Here is an 8013-nt window from a genome sequence, read left to right as displayed (position 1 = left end):
TAGGAATTTAAATGTATAGTTATAGACTAAGTGTATATATAGATATAGCAAAGACTATATCTAGTTTTTGCACGAAGAAACGCTAGAAGGAAAAACCAAAAACCTCTCGGGTAGAGGTGTGGGGAACGATTAGAAGGGATAGGCATATAAGTGAGACTTTTCTGAGTACATCCTTTTACAGAGTTTTTGTTTGTGATCCTTGCAAATGTTTTACATATTTTTAAAAAAGCAAACCCTAAAATTAAAAACAGACTGAAACAAATTAATCAAACTATGTATCAAATGGGTAAGATAACCACACAGAGACAAGAATTTTGAATGAATTTTTTAGCACAATGCTCTGATTATATATCTTACTCCTACATATTCTAAGGACAAAAATAATTTTGAAGACATCTTAAACTGCACCCTGTACTTCTATTTTGAGTTGTAATCATAGCATTTTTGAGAGTACTTTGTGTATATTGTAGAATAAAGCAAATAAATACTTTGAAATTATTAGAACCAAGATGTTTAGTGTAAGAAAAACAGTGTACAAATATGAAATTATAGAAGTTAAGAAAAAATGTAATGTTAATATCTGAACTGACCTGTGCATCAAAGGACACAATCAACAGGTGAAAAAGCAACTTAGAGAATGGAAAAAAATATTTGCAAATCACATCTCTGATATAGGATTAATATCCTGATATATAAAGAACTCCTACAACTCAATAATAATTTTCAAAAAACAGATAATCTGATCAAAAAATGGGCAAAGGACTTGAACAGACATTTCTCCAAAGAAAATATACAAATGGCCAACAAGCATGTGAAAAGATGTTCAACATCACTAATCATTAGGAGTATACAAATCAAAACCACATTGAGATATGACTTCACACCCATTAGGATGGCTACTATTATTTTTAAAAAACACAAAAATAGCAAGTGTTGGTGAGGATGCGAAGAAATCAGAACCCTTGTGCACACTGTTGATGGGAATGTAAAATGGTGCAACTGCTGTGGAAAACAGTGTGGCAGCTCCTCAAAAAATTGAACATAGGATTACCATATGATCCAGTGTTGTTATTTCTGAGTATATACTCAAAAGGATTAAAATCAAGGCCTTAAAGAGATAGTTGTACACCCATGTTCATAGCAGCATCATTCACAATGGCCAAGAGGTGGAAGCAATCCAGATATCCATCAGCTGATAAATGGATAAACAAAACGTGGTATATACGTACATTGGAATATTATTCTGCCTTAAAAAAGAAGGAAATTCTGACACTTGCTACAACATGGATGAACCTTGAAGACATTATGTTAAGTGAAATAAGCCAGTAACAAAAAGACAAATAATGTATGATTACACTTATATGAGATACCTAGAGTAGGGAAATTCGTTAGAGACATAAAGTAGAATGGTAGTTGCCAGGGGCTGGGGCAAGGGTACAACGAGGAGTGGTTGTTTAATGGGTTTAAGGGTTTCAATTTTGCAAGATGAAAAAGTTCTGCAGATTGTTTGTACAACAATGTGAATACATTTTACATCACTGAACTGTACAGTCGAAAATGATTAAGATGGTAAATTTTGTTATAGATATTTTACCACAATTTTTAAAAATCTGAATCAAAACAGCAGTATGAGCTCCTGATTTTTAAAAATATATTTCTTAGTGCTGTCCTTTGAAAGGACCAGAAGCAATGGCATCCTTAGTCTTGGTTTCTCATGCCATTTCCCACCAAAAGGACCAGAACTCCTTAGACAAATGCCTGATTTCAGTCCTGGGCAGAGAAATACAAGATGAGCCCAGGACATCTTAATGCACCAAAAAGCAGGAAAGCTCTGAAAGACTAATGGGGATGTGCCAAAAGGACACAAGAGCCAGGGTGAAGAGGCTCCCACTGGACAGATCCAAACAATCCGGACATCAAAAGGAATAACTGATTGTAAAATATTAAATTTTTAAAACTCGATGAGTTCATGGAGACAGAAATTATTACACCAACACCTTACCCTAATATTTGATAATTAAAGGGGAAGAATTAAGCATTCATCCTACCTTTTTGTAAGGAACTGTAGTTCATCGCCAGTGGATGAGGGGAAGCTCTACGGAAGAATGCAGTTAATAAATGTGGAAAGAATAATAGAAACAGAAAATCACCATTTTGCTACCTCCAATAAACTTGTTGATTCAGGCAAAGATTATATATGGAATCTAAAACCATTAGGTAAAGTGTTGTAGAGAAACAAGATATTCACACAGTGCCAATGTATCACCCATAGATTACTTACTAATTACAAAGGGAAACATTATCAAGAACTGTGAAGGGTCTGAGAAAGCCCTATCTGCAAACTGACAAGGTAGCCAGCCAGTCTCTTGGATATCTTCAAAAGACACAGGACTTCTGGCTTCATGAGAACTTATTCCTCACTGTGTATCAGCATTTTTGTGTTGGTTCCTCAAGACCCACAGGGCAAAGCAAAGAGGGCCAGGTGACACCTGCACACCATGGGTTGTATAACAATGAAAGAACCCTGAACTTAGGGAACCCTAATCTTTTATACTGGACAGTAAGCATGCCTGCCCTTGGCTGCAGAGACTGACACTATGTCTACCTTCCAAGGCTGTTTGCTATCCAAACTTCCTCGAAAACATAGTCCAGCGGGAAAAAAGGGCATTCAGTGCCTTGCTCACAAGTTGTCCAGAAAAACGAGAGACCTGTGGAGAACTGTCTCTCCATACATACACAAAGTGGAGAGGTCTGGCCATTGCCACCTTAATCAAGTGTTCAAACTTAGCATCACTAATAATGGGACACCTGTGCCTCCTGATGGGCTGCAACACAGAGCACACAGGCTCCCTATGAGTCTTCACACGGAATTGAATCAAATCTTTAAACATAACGTCCCGGTTACAAGACTTACCAGGAAGAGAGGGACAAGTTACCACCACCAGGAAGCAATCAGACAAATCTACATTTGACAAAGACAACTGGTCCAGTCAATTTAAAAAATCAATGTCGTTTTCTAAAAAAGGATACGTGGAGGGAGAATCTAGTATAAAAGAAGACATAACCAAATACAATGCATGAATCTTGATTGGATTCTGAAGCAGAAAAAAGACACTTTGGGGACAACTGGGGAAATTCGAATGTGGACCGGATATTAGATTATTTTAAGGAATTGTTTTCTTAGGTGATAATATGGGTTTTGCAGCTGAATGTCTTTATTCTTAGAAAATACATTTTGAAGAGTTATGTATATCTGCAACATATATTCAAGTTGTTCAGCAACACACCCACTCACTCAGACATTAGATTGAACTACAGGAAATTTTTCCTATTCAACCATTTTCTATTACAATTTCATATGGTTTAACCTAATAAATAAACAAAACAAATATAGCAAATGTTAACAGTTGTTGAATATGGTGGTTGATATACAAGTGTGATTGTACTATTGTTTTGACTTTTCTGATTATTTGAAAATTTTACTAATAAAATTTTGAGAAAACAAAATAAGAAAAGAGATAGTTTGACATAAAAACTCACTGAGGAAGTCAATCCTGCCTTTGCCATTTAGTAGCTATGTGACAGCCATGATGCCAAGAGAAGGTTCTTGGGGAGGGGAAGGGAACTGGGAAGGCTTGATTCCATCCACATCCTCCTTGGGGACCCCACCCACGCAGCCCCAATAAGCATAACCCTACTTAAGAACAGGGTAATTTAGCACAAGTTTCCTAAGTACTAGATTTTTGCTCCTAAGGCCCACCCACCAGATGCTACGTGACCCAGGCGAGTTACTTAATTTCTCCAAGGACTTATTATTCAGTAGATCTGAAGGATGAAGAGGAAAGAGGAGTTTAGGATGACTTCCAGATTTCTGGCCAGAGTGACACCTCAGGAAGAGGAGGCGTAAGCATCCCTGGGTGGTTGGGAGCTATTTCAGGCCAAAGGACTCAAAGAGGAAAGAGACCTTCTCTTTAGAAGTGATTTGGGTACTGTCTAATTTTAACGAAATGGGATTTCTTTCTGTACCCCAAGCTGATGAAGAGGAATACAGCAATTATGTCTATTTTCCAAATGTCCTATAACAAGTACATACTGCTTTACTTTTAAAGAAAAATTATAAAGTAGTTCTGGTATAAAGCTCAGAAACAGCAAAAGCTGACACAAGATTTTGTATATTATGAGCCATATTTTTAATTGAGCAATTATATGATTATGAGCTAAATAGTAAGCTTTCAAGTTCATGCATTTGAACTTAGGAAATAAATTTACATCAGTCAATGAATAATAATAAGATGCAGCTTGGTGTGTTTCGGCAGCAGCTGAGGGAGAAACTGACAACAGCAATAACTGCATGCTCAGGGCACCCACACTGGCAGCAGAGGTGGCATACGGAGAAGAGGTGGGCAGTGAGAGAGAGCTCACGGTTGGAATGCCGGGAGACAGAAGACATGACAGGGCAGCTGGGGCTATGAGCCATGCAAGATCCCCAAGGAAGGAAGAAACATGGGTGGGGCAGGTTGGAGGTCCAGTAACACCACCAGGAGCAAATTCTACTATTAGTAGAAATAAGAGCCACACGATGGCTCACCAGTTAGATTCCTAGGCATTAGTAATAGGTTACCCCTGACCCTCACCCTAATGCTGTAAGGCAGGATTGTTACGTTTGGTTTTTGTTTTGTCAAAGTTAAAAAAGAAAAGAAAGGCAAATAGTACAGGAAGACTTACAGCAAAAAGCAATTGTTCCTTGCTTTTTGCTTCCCAGCCTCAGACCCACTTTGCAAGTGCAAACCACTTTTACCTTCCTGGCTTTCCGTTGTCCTGCTGATGCTCTCCAATGGTGTATAGATAGACCATTGAGATGCTATTCATTTATTGACTCCTGCAATGCCAGGTCAAGATTCAGCTTACTTAGTATCACACCCACACACACAATAGTTACATCACTATTTTTAGTTCTATTGTTCACTTTTGAAACTCTCATTTCCTTAAACTTTTGTTTTTAGTTCTCTCAAACACAGACAGCATCTCTTGGCTCTCCATTTTGTGAGGAGGAGATTTGAGCTCCTACCGCTCCTAGACTCCCCTCCTCTACTTCTACCTCCAAACTTTTCATAAAGCTGAACTCTTAGATTTCCATGACTGAGAACATTTCCATTCCCTTCTGCAACCATAATTAAGTCTTCTATAATTGGTCCGCAGGTTAGAGTCTGTTAGATCTAACAGACAGTGACCAATAAAGAGCACTAACACCAGGATGTTTATGAAAACTTTCCTTCACGGAGAGCAAGAATTGTGTTTTTCTGTAATCAGTGTCACAACCTGTGCTGCTCAGTTGCTCAAAATCTTGGTTAGTTTGATTTTTGATGCTTACCGTTTTCTTTTCTTATTGAATGAGGACAGCTGTGCCACCTTGTCTGTTCTATCTATTGCATTCTTTTTTCTCTTTCTTTTTGAAGCCCACTGACGTCCTATTCTAACTTGATTCACAGTTGGATTTGGACTTTCTTATAGAGTCTTTTTAAAAAACATTTCTAGTTGCTTTTCTTCTTTTCATGCATTCTTTGCTTATAGTGTATCTTCAGGTTCCTCCAACTCTATGTTATATGAAATTCTTTTCTTTCCTGAAGCCCTATTCTTGCTGCAATATGAACTGGTGGCTAAGTCACCCACACAGCTGACATTCTTGGTCACATCTGGTATTTCCTGAATCCCACATCTTCCTCATGTTACTTTGTTGTTTTACTGATGGAATACATGCTCAAATAAGTTCTTACGAAAAGGTGTATGGCAAGTAAGCTTTCTGAGTCTTTAACAATGTCTTTATTTTGCCCTCACAAGTCATTTGACTGGGTATAGGTTTCCCAGGTCAAAAATCATTTTTCCCCTGAATTTTGAAGCTGTTATACCACTACTTCTAGTGTAGCTATAAGAAATCTAATGCCGGTATGATTCTTGTTTCTTGTAGGAGTTGGTGTTCCCTCACCCCAGGAAAGCTCTTAGGTTCTTCTCTGTATAACTTGTTCGAAAGCTTCAGATGATGTGTGGTTTTTTTCCCTTCCCCCTAATCAAAATCCAGAAGGCCCTTTTTAATTGAAAGCTCCCATCTTTAGTTCTGTAAATTTTCATTGTATTGTTTCTTTGGTATCTTTCTCTCCTTAGTCTTCTCTGCTCTTTCTAGAATTCTTATTGGTCTCTTATTGCACCCCTCTGGATTGATCTTGTGTGTGTGTGCATGTTTATACTCTCATATTTCACACATTTTTGCTCAAGGTTTTGGGAGATTTTCTCTACTTTATCTTACAATCTTCTATGGAATATTTCATTTGCAAAAGTTCCTCCCCATTTTATGATTCTTGCTTTTTATAGCATCATGTTCATGCTTAATAGATGCAATGTCATTTCACATCTCTTTAGTAATAAAGAATTAGTTTTGTAGGGTTTTTATTTGACCCTTCTTATATTCCCTGAATTATATGTTTCCTCTGGGGTCAGTTTTTCTCTGTTTAGCTTTCTTCATCATACTGTAGGCTTTTCTCAAATATTTGGGCATTCTCAGTTGTCTGGCTATTCTTAAGAATGAGACAGGAGAAAGACTGACTAGACACTCTAAGCACAGGAGTGGAACTTGCTGACCGGCGGGCTTCAATTTAGGGTAAACAGCCAGAGATCTGTTTGTTGTGCTGTGACCCCTCAAATGCCGGAATGTAGATGGCTTCGTGCTGGGGTACCAGTGATGACTCTAGATGCCCAAGTGTTCTCAGAAAGATCCTTCAGTGTCTTTTAAAAAGTCCCTGTTGGTCATTTTTTGGTTGGCTGGTTGGTTTTGCTCTTTTCTGTGGTCAAACTACCTAGTTGCCGGGGTTCTTGGCACCAGAGTTGAGGAGTGGTGTGGAGGACGACCATTTCATACACAGACCTTCACTGTCTTCTGTCTCCCCTTCATCCAGGAACTTCTCTGAGTCCCCAACCTCTGCAAGGTTCTACCACATAGGGAGGCACCCTCATCTCCTGCAAGACTCTTCAAGCATATCCTGAGCTATAGCTTCTTCTACTCAGTGCTCTTCCAAATACTCTGTCTTCCAGAAATTCATTGAAATCACTTATCCTCTTGTTCTCTAAACCCTTTTTGGTGTGTACCTTTTATATCCCATTACTATAAGTATAAGTGAGTCTGAGAAGGGATAGGAAATAAGTATGTATGCTCAAATCCCCAACATGAACCAGTAGCAAGGGTAGGTATTCTTCCCATTTTACACATGGAAAACAGAGGCTTATGTGATTAAGTGACTTGCCTAAGATCACGTAGCTAGAAAGGGAAGGGCCAGGATTAAACTTGTATTCTTTTGACTATGCTAAACTACTTCTTTTTGTCCAAACCATGACTCAGCTGGTATGACCTGGAAAAAAAAGAATTTACATAATACTATGAGTTTTAAATATGCTGTCACTTGTGCATAAAAATGACTCAGAAACTGCCCAGACTAAAAACTGTGCAACATCATTTTACAATTGCATACCTAGAATACAATGAGAAATCATCAAAGTCATAAAACAACAATTTTATATTGGGTGGGTCAGGTTGGAGTGGACCAGAACTCGAGGAGAGAAAATTGGTAGGAAAGGCTGGATTATCATTTGGGTAACGGTGGCAAGGGCTTGGCACACTGAATGCTCTCAGCTCTAGCAAATCTACTTTAGAAGTCACAATTGGGGAGCAATTGCCCCAAAGAGGTGGTGCAGACTCCAGAGCAGTGGCATGGATGGAAGAGACTTGTTAGGAAGACAGGGCACCCCATCCACTTGGAAGCCACTCTCTCATATGCATTTAATAATTGTTAAGTGACTGCCATGTGCAGACACTGCAATAGACTCTAGAGACACTTTCACCTTCAGCCAGGGTGATATCTGCAAAAGATGAAGATCTCTTTGTTTCTGGAGACTTCTAGAAATCAAAACCCTACAATATCTCATAGGAACACATCACATTCATAATGGTTTAAGATTTAAAGTATT

Source organism: Equus asinus, unplaced genomic scaffold (assembly GCF_041296235.1).
Source record: "Equus asinus isolate D_3611 breed Donkey unplaced genomic scaffold, EquAss-T2T_v2 contig_318, whole genome shotgun sequence".
Lineage (NCBI taxonomy): Eukaryota > Metazoa > Chordata > Mammalia > Perissodactyla > Equidae > Equus > Equus asinus.
The sequence above is the reverse complement of the archived record's forward strand: the minus strand, read 5'-3'. Positions refer to the sequence as shown.